Source organism: Sesamum indicum, unplaced genomic scaffold (genome assembly GCF_000512975.1).
Source record: "Sesamum indicum cultivar Zhongzhi No. 13 unplaced genomic scaffold, S_indicum_v1.0 scaffold00263, whole genome shotgun sequence".
Lineage (NCBI taxonomy): Eukaryota > Viridiplantae > Streptophyta > Magnoliopsida > Lamiales > Pedaliaceae > Sesamum > Sesamum indicum.
This window is the reverse complement of record NW_011628157.1, coordinates 49415-66775: the sequence shown is the minus strand read 5'-3', so window position 1 is coordinate 66775 and position 17361 is coordinate 49415. Positions and strand designations below refer to the sequence as shown.

The following is a 17361-nucleotide window of genomic DNA, read 5'->3' as shown; positions in this document are numbered from 1 at the left end:
AACTAAATTTGGAACATTCTCAGAATTCCATGAAACTTGACCCAAACGTAGGTCTAGACCCATGTATTTGTATGGTAAACTTGCTAAGCGTAATAATAACTACAAGTTATTATGAAAGGGAAACAAACTTTCTTTATTAAAACCGTACAAAATAGCAAAATTTTGAACATTCTCAAAATTCCACGAAACTTGACCCAAATGTAGGTATAAACCCATGCATTTGTGTGGTAAATTTGCTAAGCGTAATACTAACTACAAGTTAGTACGAAAGGAAAACAAACTTTCTTTAATAAAATCGTGCAAAATATCTAAATTTTAAACGTTGTCAAAGCTCCAAGAAACTTTACCCAAACGTAGGTCGTGACCCATGCATTTGTGTGTTAAATTTGCTAAGCGTAATAATAACAACAAGTTAGTATGAAAAGGAAACAAACTTTCTTTAATAAAATCGTGCAAAACATCTAAATTTTGAACGTTGTCAAAGCTCCAAGAAACTTTACCCAAATGTAGGTCGTGACCCATGCATTTGTGTGGTAAATTTGCTAAGCGTAATAATAACTACAAGTTAGTACGAAAGGGAAGAAAACTTTCTTTAGTAAAACCGTGCAAAATAGCTAAATTTTGAACGTTCTTAGAACTGCACGAAACTTGACCCAAACGTAGATCTGGACCCATGCATTTGTGTGATAAATTTGCTAAACGTAATAATAACTACAAGTTAGTATGGAAGGGAAACAAACTTTTTTTAATAAAACAGAGCAAAACAACTAAATTTATGTCGTTCTCAGAATTCTACGAAACTTGACCCAAACGAAGGTCAAGACTCATGCATTTGTGTGGCACATTTGCTAAGAGTAATAATAAATACAAGTTGGGATAAAAGGGAAGCAAACCTTCTTTAATAAAACCGTGTGCAAAAGAGCTAAACTTCGTACATTCTCAGAATTTCACGAAACTTGACCCAAACGTTGGTCAGACCCATACATTCGTGTGATAAATTTTCTAAATGTAATAATAGCTACAAGTTAGTATGAAAGTGAAACAAAAACAGCAAAATCTTGAACGTTCTAAGAATATCCTGAAACTTGACACAAACATAGGTTTAGACCCATGCATTAGTGCGGCAAATTTGCTAAGCGTAATAATAACTACAAGTTAGTATTAAAGGAAAATAAACTTTCTTTAACAAAATAGTGCAAAACACCTAAATTTTGAATATTTTCAAAATACCACGAAACTTGACCCAAGCGTAGGTGTAAACCCATGCATTTGTGTGGTAAATTTTCTAAGCGTAATAATAACTACAAGTTAGTATGAAATGGAAATAAACTTTCTTTAATAAAACCATGCAAAACAACAAAATTTTGAACGTTCTCAAAATTCCACAAACTTGACACAAACATAGGTCTAGACCCATGCATTAGTGTGGTAAATTTGCTTAGTGTAATAATAACTACAAGTTAGTATGAAATTGAAACAAACTTTGTTTGATAAAACGATGTAAAACAGCTAAATTTTGAAAGTTCTCATAATTCCACGAAACTTGACCCAAGCGTAGGTCTAGACCCATGCATTTATGTGGTAAATTTGCTAAGTGTAATAATAACTACAAGTTAGTATGAAAGAAAAACAAAGTTTCTTTAATAAACCGTGCAAAACAACTAAATTTCGAACGTTTTCAGAATTCCACGAAGCTTGACCTAGATATAGGTTTAGACCCATGTATTTGTGTGGTAAACTTGCTAAGCGTAATAATAACTACAAGTTGTTATGAAAGGGAAACAAACTTTCTTTAATAAAACCGTGCAAAACAGCTAAACTTTGAACATTCTCATAATTTCATGAAACCTGACCCAAACGTAGGTCTAGACCCATGCATTTGTGTGGTAAATTTGCTGACGTAATAATAACTCCAAGTTAGTATGAAAGGGAAACAAACTTTCTTTAACAAAACCGTGCAAAACAACTAAATTTTCAATGATCTCAGAATTCCACGAAGCTTTATCCAAACGTAGGTGTAGACCCACGCATTTGTGTGGTAAATTTTCTAAGCGTAATAATAACTACAAGTTTGTATGAAAAGGAAGCAAACCTTCTTTAAAACAACTAAATTTTGAACATTCTCATAATTCCATGAAACTTGACCCAAACGTAGGTCTAGGCTCATGCATTTGTGTGGTAAATTTGATAAGCGTAATAATAACTACAAGTTACTATAAAAGAGAAACAAAAAGAGCTAAATATTAAACGTTCTAAGAATTCCACGAAACTTGACACAAACATAGGTCTAGACCATGCATTAGTGTGGTAAATTTGCTTAGCATAATAATAACTACAAGTTAGTAAGAGAGGAAAACAAACTTTCTTTAACAAAACCGTGCAGAACATCTCAATTTTGAACGTTATCAGAATTTCACGAAACTTGATCCAAGCGTAGGTCTAGACTCATGCATTTGTGTCGTAAATTTTTCAAGTGTAATAATAACTACAAGTTAGTATGAAAGGGAAATAAACTTTCTATTATAAAATCGTGCAAAACAGCTAAATTTTGAACGTTCTTAGAATTCCACGAACTTGACCCAAACGTAGGTCTAGGCCCTGGCATTTGTGTGATATATTTGTTAAGCGCAATAATAACTACAAGTTAGTATGAAAAGGAAACAAGCTTTCCTTAATAAAATCGTGCAAAACAGCTAAATTTTGAACGTTCTTAGAATTCCACGAACTTGACCCAAACGTAGGTCTAGACCCATGCATTTGTGTGGTAAATTTGCTAAGCGTAACAATAACTACAAGTTAGTATGAAAGGGAAACAAACTTTATTAAAACTGTGCAAAACAACTAAATTTTGAACGTTCTCAAAATTCCACGAAACTTGACCCAAACGCAGGTCTATACCCATGCATTTGTATGGTAAATTTTTTAAGCGTAATAATAACTACAAGTTAGTATGAAAGGCAAACAAACTTTATTTAATAAAACCGTACAAAACAGCTAAATTTTGAATGTTTTCAGAATTCCACGAAACTTGACCCAAACGCAGGTCTAGACCTATGCATTTGTATGGTAAATTTTCTAAGCGTAATAATGATAAACAAACTTCTTTTGATTAAAATTCCACGAAACTTGACCCAAACGTAAGTCTAGACCCACGCACTTGTGTGGTAAATTTGCTAAGCGTAATAATAACTACAAGTTAGTATGAAAGATAAACAAACTTCTTTTGATTAAAATTCCACGAAACTTGACCCAAACGTAAGTCTAGACCCACGCACTTGTGTGGTAAATTTGCTAAGCGTAATAATAACTACAAGTTAGTATGAAAGATAAACAAACTTCTTTTGATTAAAATTCCACGAAACTTGACCCAAACGTAAGTCTAGACCCACGCACTTGTGTGGTAAATTTGCTAAGCGTAATAATAACTACAAGTTAGTATGGAAGGGCAACAAACTTTCTTTAATAAAACTGTGCAAAACAGCTAAACCTTGAATGTTATCAGAACTCCACGAAACTTGACCCAAACGTGTGTCTAGACCCATGCATTTTCTGAAAGAAAAAAAATGTGTTTTCCACAATGTAGATGTCCTATTAACTTAATATTGATACACATGCATCTAATACCTCCAAATAAACTACAAAATCCATCTTTTTTCTCGCTGGATATTTTTGTCAAATCTAGTCAAAGATGCACATCATAATTCTGTTGGCATTAGTTTATTTTAAAATGATTAAGATTGCTTATATTCCGGTTTCCTTATCATGAATGATGTACTTAATGAATAAACAGTATACTGTTTTCCTTATTGTTAAGTGTGAGAAGTCACTGGTATTCACAGGTTACTTAGAAATATTTATACACTTATAAAAGAAAACCTTTTGTGGTACGAACTTTTGAATACCCAAATTTACCTTTCTTTTAAAAGAATAGTAATTTCAATTTCTCTATATTATCTCACTTCAATTTTTTTTTGTCTCACCCACTATTCCATTGTTTCTGTCTCATCTAAGTTCTCCATATTTATTTTTCTTACAAATTTCTATATTTTTATTAAATCTACAATTATAATATATTTTTTGTCACTCACCTCACCTTTATTTCCTCTAACATACTTTTTTCTTTCTCATTCTCTTAGCACGATTGTTTTCTTCACAATTTGTTTTCTCTCCATCTCAAATCATAATTCTTTTCTATATGGGGACTGCATGCAACGAAAACTAGTGCATATAAATAGCATTTGAACTATAATAGTAAATTTGTAGTATCAGGTTAATATAGCTACTTGATACAGTGAGAAATCACTATCATGCAGAAGTTACTCAAAGATATGAGTATAAGTAGATTTGGACCACAATAGTAAATTTGTAGTACCAGGTTAATATGGCTAATTGATACTTTTGGGTTATGTTCATTTCATGTAATTAATTTGTCATATGTGTCTCATTTCCTGATCATATTATGAAAATTATTTAAATTCTCTACTTTGTGCTAGTCTCGGTGCATATTACTATATGAATTCTCAGCTTACATGTGGTTTGCATTACTCCTGTTAGAGTGCTGTAAGAATTTAAATATGTACATAAATTGTCATCTTATATTCTGCATCTGTCAGTCTCTTGTTCGGGTATTAGAATCATGTGCGGGGAACACTCAATGCAACTCGCTGACCATGTTCCAGGACCTACTGGTCTTATCAAATCTATCTCCTGTACAGTTTGATCTTTGTGCTTTGTCTCTATTTTATCCCAATCCTCTTTATCCCATTCAGGTACTAGGAAAAAGAGAAACAGAGGAAGTTATCACCCTTAAGATGCATTTGTTTTCCTAAATGCATAATATGTCCAAGATTTCTTATCTTTTACATAGAGCGTGTTAACTCTGTTCGTCGATTATCATTATTTCCTTTCTTTTTTCTCAGATCGATGCTTTCAGACTATTTACCTACGCCGTCCTAAGGTTGACCCCTCTTGCTCTCTCCTCTGGAGTAAGTTTGTGGTCCTCTTCACGTAAAGGAAATACTGCTTGCAATACTTCAACTGGAGCTGTACTAGCGAATTCTGGTCTAGGATCAATATTACAATTCTCCTGATGCATCTGCCCTTAGAAGTCGCAGTTATCCTGTTGTGAGGCCTTTGCAGCATGCCAGGTGGTCCAAGGGGAAGGATGGTTTTCTTATTACTCATATTTGGGGTGCAGACGTTAATAATTTAGTGCCTACAAGCCCAACAATTTGGCTTAATCAAATAGAAGAGAAGATGTATCTATTAGCTTATCAGCATCGAGGCCTCAGTATGATGCTTCTGATTCTAGTGTCATCTGTCAATGGGGAACAAGGAATTGCTATGGTGAAGCAGCAAATTCTTGAAAATGTGAGTTTTGTTTATTCTTCTGATATTTGAAGAATTTGATTTCACATGAAGTTTCTGTTATAGCTGATTACTTGTCATGGATAATTTACGTTATCCCCAATTAACCAGTTGAGTTGATACTTTATCAATAGATTCATAGACCCCAATCACTTCTCCTTTTTAATTTGGTGCACGATAATTGGTTGTGGAAAATGGGCTGTAAATCCATTTAACAGGGCATTTTCATAATCACTACATATGTGGAACACGTAATTGTAATAGTATATGTGGTAACTAGGGGTCCTAGGTTCCATGTTTACAATCTCCTGAGTACTAGATTCCTGTAGTCTGTTACTGCTTGTTGATTTGGATTCTTCTTTTTTACCGTCACCTCTCTGCATGATAGTGCATTGCATCCACTCCTACTTGAGATCAACCTTTTGGTTGTCCTAAAAGGACACGTTCTACTCATTTTGCTTTAACAGTAGTCTTGCTTGATTTTCTACTATCTGTGTTTTCAACTTAGATACTTGTTGAAACATACCAGTAGTTTTCAAGTGCAAGGATGGGGGCAATGGCCTAACTACCAAAAACTATTAAGTTGTACAAGCTCTGTTCCTTAAATTGTGATATTGAATATGATTTGTCAACTTACCAAATGTACAATAAGAAGCTTTGTCATGCTCTGATGTGATTGTGTGGTTGTGTTGCTGATAAGTGCGCTGTCATATCTGAGCCTTTGTTTTCCTTAGTCACAGATCTTTTGGAAAATTGACTTTCTATGTAATTTAGTAATAATTTTTTTTTGTAATATTTTGCTTTCTCTTAGTCAATAAAAAGTTAATATGTATGTAGTGTTCTTTTGTCTTTTCTTAGATGATTTGATTTTCTGGTTATTTCAGGCGTCACTGAAGATGTTCAAAGTTGAAGAGAAGTTATCAAGAGGATGGGGTGCTGAAAATGCATATCATGTGAGTGGATATTGTTATTTGCTGATGGATGGTGATAGGTACATATCTAGGACTTCCCCCCGGAAAAGTAACAACTTTGACTAAGGTGATTCACATTTTTTTTGCTGCTCTTATTATGTAACTACTTTTATATGGCTCATATGTTGCTTAAGTAACTGCTAATTGCATTCATTTTTCTCACACTTTAGAGTATTTATCTGTGTGGTTAGCTGCACATGTATCTCTTTGTTTGTGGAAAATTGCAATTATAATATTATTAATCCTATTAAGACATTTGCATGATTTGAAACTGGATAAATGAGTGATTTGCCATGAAGACTTTGTCTTTAGAGTGTCATGGTCTCTAGAGAAGTCTTTGCAAGTTGAAGCTATGTTGATGGATATTAGTTCTTGAATTTGATGAGGTAGGAAAAGGTAGTGGACTGGAAAGAACCTGGTGAAGTGCTACCGTCACATTGTTGTCGGTAGAGATTGTGATGTGATTTTTAAATATACGCAACGTTGGTTCCACTGGAACTCCACTCACTTTCATGCTCCTGTGAAGTCCTAATGTAGTAATGGATGAGCAAAAATTATGCGCTGTCCACTTGCTGTTTATTGAAGTTATGGAAAGAACACTTGGTTTCTCTTTTACGATACTCTCCGAATACACAAACATCTCTTTCATTGATGTTTCAAAGACATGCTTGCGCCATCACACAGCTTATTTCTAATGCAAATAGCTGGAGCCAAATTGCTCTTTCCATGTAATTCCGATTAGGCATCCTTGTGAGGAAGAAAACTAAAGAGAAGAAAAAGTTAAGTGTTTGTTCTGCCTTTGGACAAAAACAAATGCAACATTTTGTGCCTATGTCCACTTCTATTGGGATAATGTGTCTTTTTTTGGCATAATTTAGAACCTTATTCTCATTTTCTTCTGCACTGCAACTTAGTCTGTAGTCCAAATGGTGGTAAAGTTGTTATGAATTTATACTTGTGCAGTTTACTGTGGGATGCTTTTGTGCTCATATTTGTCTAGCTTATAGGAGAAAGCCATGTTAATAATTTCTGGTTTCTATTATCTTCTGGTTCTATGATATTGGCCATGATCTTGGAATTTGGTTATTTCTGTATTATCATTTGCAAGCAGGAATCTTTAATTGCGTTTTCTAAGCTCCGAGAGGAAGTTTGACTCAGAAAAGAGTCGAGCTAAATGAGACAATTCAGGCTGTGAGAAAGATCTAGAACTGCCCATTAGAGCAAAGAACAATGCTTGGCTTATTGCTCGACTTACTAGAGGAAAGGGGCTTTATATGGTTCTTGAGAAAGCTAACAAAACCCTTCTCTATGCCTCTGATGCAGTCGAGAAGTTCAGTGACAGGTAACGATTCTGCTTCTGCATTAAAAAAACTAGTTAACATTGAATGTTCTCTGTCCAACAAAAGCTTTCAAATTGTTTGAATCAAGACAAAGAAATGGAAAACTAATATGAAGTTCGTTTGAAGGTGGATTTAGAGTAATCTACACATAATGTTCTCACAAAATTATTAGAAAAAATATTCATAGGAAGTCTAAGTCCAAGTAGAATGACTACTTTCCTCTCAACTCTACTTATTATTCTTGTGTCTTCTCTTGGTCACCAATGCTTATATGGAATACTTTGCATCAGCAAATACACATGAAAAAGTGGTAAAGTGCTAAATTGTTCTGAATGTAGTCATGCTGGATTCACTTCATAGTCTTTACTGATGAGCTTTTTAACATGTGTGCTGGATTAACATGTATAAGTAAAATTGGTTTGATTCCGTAATATAGACTAAATGCAAACTAATATAAAGCTACTCACTAATTGTTGCTACTGACCAAAAAGTTATGTGAAAAAGCTACTTAATTTGTTAATAACGAATTCATTTATATTTGCATGTAATGATTAAGCCTTTAATGTTAAAGCACAAATGGAAAAGAATTATTACCTTATTAATGTTTTTCATAAAATGGACCTGTCGTGTATCCTGGTTGTAATTACAACAATAGGTACTTTGTAAACTCAATTTCTTAAGCATTCAAGGAAATAAAATTTAAAGTCTGGGCTTTTCCCAATATGCTTTAACTATCATGGATTTTACAGGTATTGCAATGGTGTATTTTCCTTGGATTAGGCAACAGTTTAACTCCACTTCTTGAGGGGAAAGCAGAATTACTTGTACGTCAGCTATTTACATATTCCGCTTGTTATAGGGAAGACTCCATGTTCTGTAGACATTATATGTTGTATCAAGGAAATAGAAAGTAAGCCTAGAGAAACCTTGTGCTTATGTACAAGTGTATGTACATAGAAAATTTAGTGTTGTTACTTACCGCCAGACTTAGCACTTTGTATCAAATTGTTATGATTTGTCTTCCCATGCCATGACAATTTTCTAGGGATCTTTCGACATATGGGATCTGTAACATGGGGCCTTTCTTTAGTAAGAGATGAACATTTGGACGTACAACCAATAAAATTCACCTTTTTTTTAGGTTTCCTGATTTCGTGTTTCTTTATGGTTGTTTGCCTGGAAGAATTTGCTTCCCGTTTTGTGGCAGAAATAAACACTTTGGTTCCCATACTGTTACTTGTGAGCTGGGGACTATGGCTTATTTTCCTCAGAAGATGGTAAGGATTCTATATTCAGTGCAAGGTATTGCAAGAAGCTCCTTCAATGTTAATTTCCAATGAGGAGTAGTATGTATAATGTGGTTGATGTTTATGAGGGTTGTGTAAGTTTTCAAAAAGTAGGGGTAATTTGTGTAATGTTGTTGACGTTTTTAGGAGGTATATGAGTAATTTTTCAAAAGATAAAAATGGTTTGTAAAAGTAGACATTGGTCCCGGGATGTAGATGTAATTATCGTTATCTAATATATAGGACGATGTACAGTGTACACGTTTCTTTTTAATTTCATTTGGTTATTAGTAGAAATTTTTTGTTGCTTTTACTTGGAACTGGCCTTTCAACTCCAGCAACATTAAAGGTGGTGATGAGGTTGAGAGTAGGCAGAAATGAGTATTGAAGAAGTGACGGAAAGAAACATCTAGGCTGGATATAGCAAAAGTACATTGGTGAGGCCGGACAAGGAGTACTGCCGTGCAGATATTTCTTGAAAATGGTACTCAAAACAAACTCTTGTTCGGATGTGTTTTCCAAACTTCATTTTCAGGTCTGCACTATTTTGACAACTCCAATATTTGAAAATAGGGTAAATTACAATAAATTTTTTGAAATTTGATATTATTACAAGTACTTTTTTTATTCAATTTTGATGCTTGGAACCAGTTTTTTTCCCACATTGACAATGGCGCATCAATGAAGATAAAACTACTCTAAAAAGAAAGAATCAAATCTCAGTTGGTTGAGTCGTTTTAAAAAGAATTTATACTAACGAAAAAAACAAAGTCATTTCTTACTCACAGATGGTGGTTTGCAACACAATACTAAATTTTATAATATTAATCATTTATTTGTTTAAAAAAATTGTCCAAATCATTTCTTAATCGTGAATATTTTTATATTCATCGTTCACTTTAATATGCTTTTAATCATATATTGATTATTGCTTTAAAAATTTATAATGTATTTATTTGATTATATTAGTGTAAGGCCCAAATAATAGTTACATTAAATTGTTGGTATAAGCCCATTAGGCCTGCCTTTATTAAGTTGAGTATATTGGGCCTCCATATATAAGCTTGAGAGTGGCAATGTTTTTATTACCCGATATTTTTTTTTTCAATAGAAACAATCAATTACATTAGCAGAGCTCGAGAGATAATAGTTACAAAATAATTATTATGTAAATAGTCTTGTATATAATAAATAAGTTTTAAAATTATAAATAAAACTAAAATATATGAGCTAACAAATCACATTTCAATTTAATTTAATGTATTATCGAGAAAATTAAAAATTAGTGTTGAAGGGAGTTCTCCGAAGAGACAATGGATTATGGGGGTGTGTGACTTGAACTATTGATTGGTCTGTGTAGATATTTGTCTGCCACATTGGAATTAGTGGTGTTAAAAAAATATAGGATCACTTTTGTTTAAAATATAATTACAATTAATTTTTGAAATAAATTAGGGATATAATTGTATATTTAAAAATTGAGTCCGCTTTTCTTTTTTATATTGATACAAATTACAAATATCAATATTTATGAGATTTAGGAGTTGATCCTAAAACATCTATAGTGAATGGTGAATGTTTGGGCCTCAACCTTTCCAAGGATCGAACACTTCTTTGCACGGTGTTAAATGCTTAATAAACGGCTTGTTTGCCAATTTATTTTTAAGATTTGGTTAATTTACATTTTTCACCCACAAAATTACATTCAATAGCATTTTGTGCCCTCAACATGAAAATTTTGGCATTTTGCACCTCAAAAGTGTCATTAGCAAACTAAACATGTAAGGATTTTAAATTCGAATATCATTGTAAGTGTTTAATCTATTTATACAATAAGTAGTTATCTATATATGGTAATTGTGAGTTGATCATTAATAATTGTTGTTGGCTGTTACATAATATTATATGATTTAAACTTTAAAAAAAAGGAATTGTAACCTTCAACTCAATGTAATATTATATGATTTAAACTTAAAAAAACAAAAGAAGCTAATTTTCACTTCCCTCTAATGCTCAAATCAATGTAGTCTGAGTATGAAGTTAAATGGACATTCGAAAGTCAAGAAAGGTTCTATCTGTGATTACAAAAGGTTCACTATTTATATTAATAAGCCATTTGAATCAATCACACTCAAATGGGTTAAATGCAATTTACCACTTTGTGATATGTAAAATGAGTAAAATAAATCTTGTAAAAGAGAATTAGTAAATTATTCCCTGTATTTTGAAAAATATAACAAAACACGGGAAGTAATTTTGTTTTTGCTTTAATTTTTTTTTTCGCATGAAATTTTTTACTTATTTATCATATAACATGGGAGTAAAATGCATTTTTTCCCATTAAAATGATATGTAAGAACGATCATCAATTTATTTGCACACAAGCAGTTAGATGGGCAAAGGCCCGTCAATGGACGGGTATCACTCTACCTGGACCCGAAACAGACTCAAGTCCAAAAGGATTCATGGCAATGTTTTCATACGCTACTCATATCTTATCCTATAAAATACCCCTAGGGTCTTATCCAAATTATACCCAAAAGAATTGGATAGATTTTGGGTCTTATCAATTTCAGACCTATTTCTTCCTTTTTCTCTTTTACAATATGCTTAGAAAAATAAAAATTCTTAAATTTTAAATTTACATTCAATTCAAACAATATATATTACTAAATTAACTTATTAGTGGATTTTCATGATACGTCGATCGATAAAACAAAACTAATCACTTAAATTTCAATAGGTGCAAAGTGATCACCATTGAAATTTAAAGAATGATTTTGTCTAAATGATGGACCAATATTAATAAAATTTTAAATAAGAATCTTAAACTTATCCAAATAATGAATTGACAATATTAAGGGATAATTTCACTTTCCTTCATAAGATTTGGTGTAATTACACATAGAACCTTTGTAATTTTCATTACTTCCAACACCCTTGAGGTTTTTTTCGTCTACTAAGTAAGTCCCTCTATTAGCTAAAATTCATAGAATCCGCTGAAACTTAACAGAAAAATAGAATAAAAATCTATATATATCCCTGATTGACTTATTACTGATTTATTACAGGTCAAATAAATCTTTTAATGAATAAATTACCCTCATACATCTTCACACATTAATGCATGTGAGGAAATATATCTTGAAGGGAGTGGATCGGCCGTGAAGCGAGGCGGAAGCTTAGAAAATAAAAAAATACGATTCAATATACAATTAAATCCCGATCAAGGGTGTACCCATGATCCTTTCTCGGGCGTTCGGTGTACAAATAAAACAATGGCCATAGAAAACATAAGAAACCAAGAAGCATAAACATAAATGAAATTACCCATGAGATTCTGCTTTCGGATCAGTTCAAGGTGAGATCCCGATTTGGAGATCTTCCCAAGAATGACACCACCACTAACGAATTTAGAGATTTCGTGCTAGCAAAATCTCCATAGAAGTGCAAAGAATCAACAACGTTATTGATTAATATTTGATCCTTTGTTTCTCTTTCAATCTCTAAGATCTTGAGAGAGTTCGAAGAGGAAAAAGAAGAGAGAAATTCGTGTGGAATGTGTATATTGCAGCTTCTAGTCGGCTAGGGTAGATTATTAGGGTTATATACGTGATCTAGTCACAAGATACCAAGGAGTCTTTGCAAGACTCCTACAATCAACCCTAGCCAATTCAGCCAACATACATCTAAGGAGGGGTTTGACTCCTCCTTAAGCTAGCCAAGGTCTAACTAATGCCTTAGACTTGTATTTTAAAGGACCGAACTTGGTTAATTAAAATTGAGATCAAGCCTACGTCTAATGGACTATAAATCAAATATAGTTTAATTTATAAGCCTAACATTAAAATATCCTTTAATCCAATTAAAAGACCCAAGCCTTTTATTATCTCTCTTTCAATTTATAAATTGGGCCAAGCCTAATAAAATTAATCCAATGGTTAACTTAACCTAAAATTTTAATTAATTCAATTAATTAAATTTTAAGTTATCCACCCAATGGATTGGTCTAAATAAATGATCCAATCATTTTATTCTCTCTAAAAATTAATTTAATTTAATGAAATTAATCGGACTCTTTTGAAATTAATTCCATATGTTCCATTCTATGTTTGCAATATTGACAGATGCTTTTGCTGCTATGAGAATAGCAGAAAATAAGTTTATGTGTGTTTCAAGGTCCAGAATACTGCTAGTGAAGCTGCAGGTGCTACATGAGTGTGACTTACATAGGTACAGACCTTACAGTACCTTCAATATTTATTATAGTGCATTATATCCGCTAGAAAAGGAAAATTGAAAAGAAAACATATCATTTGAAAAGATAAAACAACTCTTAGTGACATATCAACTCAAGAATTGGTGCTGAAATACCGTCAGACTGATGTTCTTCTGAACAAACCCTCACTCTTGTTTCTCCTATTTCTTACCAATTCACTCACATTCTGACCATTATCGCTAGCTGAGTTCATCCTTGTCTCTTTCTCTATCCATCGACTCGAAGATGACTTTAGATATGTGACCGGTCACTAGATGGAACCCTAGAGGGTGAGTTACATGTAAGACAAAATAAACCTCACATTAGGGTAATTGTAATTTTTAATATAACATGGATGCATTTATAATTAACACAAACCTAGGGGGTTCGGATGTAATTTACCCTATTTATTATCCAATGGGTACATACTTCATAGAGATAGCTCACTGTGTCTTTGGTTTTTGACTTCCCCAGGGGACTCTTAAAACTTGCTCAGCAATTCTGTGATGAGCTTGGTGTTTTGGCCTCTTGTTTAAGTGGTGTAGACATGGAGTTAAAGATAGAAGCTAGTTTCCGTCATGCTCGGACATTGCTTTCTGCCAACCAGTATAGCCAGATTAAGAGAATCTTCCTGATATTTATGTTCCATAAAATAAATGAGAAATCTCGAATATTGCTTATTTTGGATTTTTGGTTGGTGCTTCATGTTATGATACCCATGTATACAATTGAATACTAATGTATAACTTCTTAGTTCAAACTCGAAAAATTCAGGAAATTGAGAAATTTTGGACTTTCTGCATTTGTATTTCCATCAGAACCCTGTTGAAGTATTCTCCCAACCTTTGCCTGCTCTGCCCCCACGCGACGTTGAAGGTTTAGTATTTTTATTCCTTTTTAATTTTTTTAATTATTTTATTGGTTGAGTGGATTTTTTTTTTTATAATTTTTTCATCCACATAGTCCAATTTCTTTACAAATTTTTATTTTTTTAAAGAAAAGAAAAAAAATACTATAAGGACATAATTGTTAATTTCATACATCCATCTAAAAATTGCATAATTTCATCAAACACTAGGGGATATTCATAGTTTTCAAATAATAAAAAAATATTTTCAATTATGTCAAATCTCAGAGGAGATCGTTTTAATTTATCCTCATTTTTTTGTTTGGTGGTAAATTGAAATCAAGGGGGGTAGAATGATTTAAAAATTTGAAAATTTAATTGTGCTTGAGTTTTAATTTGATTTTTTAGATTTTATTTAAAGAAACTAATTATAATTATATTATATAATTCAATCATCAATAATCAATACACATTCACCAATGTCAAAGTGAATGGGGTGAGCGAAAGACAGACGCACCAGATAAATAGTAATGTAAACAACAAAAAAATTGTGCATAGAACATTCATCCAACTGTACCACCTTACAATTCAACTAGTTAGAAAGTTTAGGCTATAGAGGAAGGCAGGTAGGAAGCTGCTCAGCTCACCACAAAAATATATATCTAACCAATAACTACTATTAAAATAGACCAACCTCCATACATTGGTGGTATTTGAATTATATTTTGGTTACGCAATATCAATTTTGACAACTAAGTTAGGGGAAAAGTGCAAACAACACCATTTTAATATCGCAAATGAACAAATTACCTCCCTATGGAAAGAAAAGAAATAGTAAATAACATCTCTGTATTTTTAAAAATACAGGAATTTACCATCTTGTGTTTTTACGGGGAGGTAAATTGCTATTATTTTTTTTAATGGAAAGAATAATTTGTTCATTTATAATATTACAGAAAGGTAAATTGTATTAAACCCCTAAATTAACCACCATCCGCATGATTCTTTATTTTTTTTTTCCCCAAAAATTCAAATTTGAAAATGTAGCTAAATATAATCAGAGTTCAAGTAATTTTGTTTTTTTATAATTTATCCTGTCCAATGCGAATAGTTTTATTTAATTATTTATTCTCCCTTTGTTCGTTTTTATTTATTCAAAATTATATTCAACTTTTATAATACTTTATTAGTCACAAATAACTTAAAAATTAAAAACCAAATTAGACACAATGTAGGGTGCAATTCTAGAACACATACCATTCCACCAAAATTAATATTTATCCTCGAAAGACTAGTTACTGATTTATTGCAAGTGGACTAAACTACCCTTATAACGATGAAGATATACATCTTCACATGCATTAAGGCGTAAAGATGTACGAGAGTGATTTAATCATAAAAATATTATTTGACTTGCAGTAAGTTTGTAATAAGTCAACTGGGGTTTAATATAGATTTTTTTCTGATTTTCTTTTTGTTAATATTAGCAAGTTTGGTGAATTTAGACTAACGGAAGGACTTATTTATTAGACAGAAGCAAACTTCAGGGGTGCAAGATGTAATTTCTCAAATTATAAAAAATTTACGTATAATTACACCAAATTTAAGGGGATGAGAGTGTAATTTATTCCTATTTTATTTTATTTTTAAAAAAATTGCTGTGGAATCTATCCGTGAATTCGACTCTTGGATAGAGTCCACGACACCTTTTTTTATCTGATTTTAGATTAATTAACAATATAATATTAATGAATTTGTTATAAATTATTTATTAAGCAATAATTATAGTAAATTAAATATGTATTAATCATAATTTTGTTATAAATATAAATATTAAGATACTTAATATTATATATTAGGTTGACGTGTCTTGATATGTTGACAAGCTATGTAATGTGTTCGTCTAGCTATATGATGATGTGTCTGGTTGAAATAAGTTTATTTTTTAACCTGTCAGTTCAGTAATGTAGGAGGTAAGCTTGTGGGCCTTATCTCCCTACTGATGGTTAGCTGGGCTCGTAGCCAACTGGGCTGATGTGCGTTGCTTGTAGGCTTAGTTCATGAAAAGTTTAGGGGGTATCACATACTTAATTGGTTATAATTATTGATTAATAAATAATTAAAATTAATAAATTAATATTTATATTATTATTTAATCTAAAATTAAAAAATTAAAAAAAGTGTAGTGGATAGTTTGAGTGTATTTTTTTTATAAAAAAAAAGAGTCGTGGACTCTATCCATGGATCAAAGTCGTTGATTGAGCAATTTTATTTTAAAAAATAAATAAATATGCAATTTATCCATGACTTATTTTGTTTTTGTTATAATTGAAAAAGTAGAATTGTTTATTTTATTTTTAATTATTTTAATAAAAAAGCCAGTATTGAAATATCTTTTTTTCGAACTTTTTTTATTTACGAATAAAAGTTTTGAAAAGTTGGAGGATAAATTCATTAAATATCTATGCGTGCACACAAAAACATATTTTAGCATAATTTAATAAAATTTATTTTTCATAAAGAACTCGTGTATGTTGGAATCAATAATCTATATAGAGAGAGAGAGTGTTGAAACAGATCAAAATGATGTAGGTAACAATTGAGAGGAAAATTGAGAGAGAATCCATGAGTTTATCGAAATTTGTGTTTTTAATAATGTGAAAATGAAGGGAAAATCCCTTTAAATACAGAGTCTAAACACCGCCATAGGCATAATTAATTCTCAGCTAATTCTAATTAATAAATTAATTAAAAACATAATAAACAACACTGCTAACAACTTGACTAACAAAATCGTAAGACAAAAAAAATGCGTAAAGAGGAAACACAAGTTTCCCAGTTGCTTCAAGTTGAGCTACCCCTTGTCCATCATCATAACGTTGTAACTGCAATCATCTGTAGGAGGTTTCATGGCTGTTTCTGCACGTGAATATTCAACAGCCCCCCACAAGTGGGACTGGGACAAGAGAAACCAGTCCCCCTAGTCCCAACTTGGATACTAATGAACTGAAAAGTTTAAGAGGAACTATCTTTGTAAAAACATCATCACTTCCAACATAGGAGGGTGCAATGAACCCTTCCTTGTAAGCATAGGAGGTGGCAGTCCAATTCAATATGTTTCGTACGCTCGTGAAAAACCAGGTTTGCCGTGATATGTAAGGCGGCTTTGTTGTCGCATAACAGGGAAATAGGAAAAGATAAAGAGATTACAAAACCAGTCAGAATATAAGAGACCTAGCGAAGTGCACATACAAGAGCAACCATGCTATGACATTCTGGCTCTGCTGTCCAA

General features: G+C 32.1%; 1 pseudogene; it reads left to right on the top strand.

Annotated features, from left to right (window-relative positions):
• The first annotated feature begins 4613 nt into the window (after positions 1–4613).
• Positions 4614–8458, top strand: LOC105179990 (annotated as a pseudogene).
• The last annotated feature ends 8903 nt before the right edge of the window (positions 8459–17361 follow it).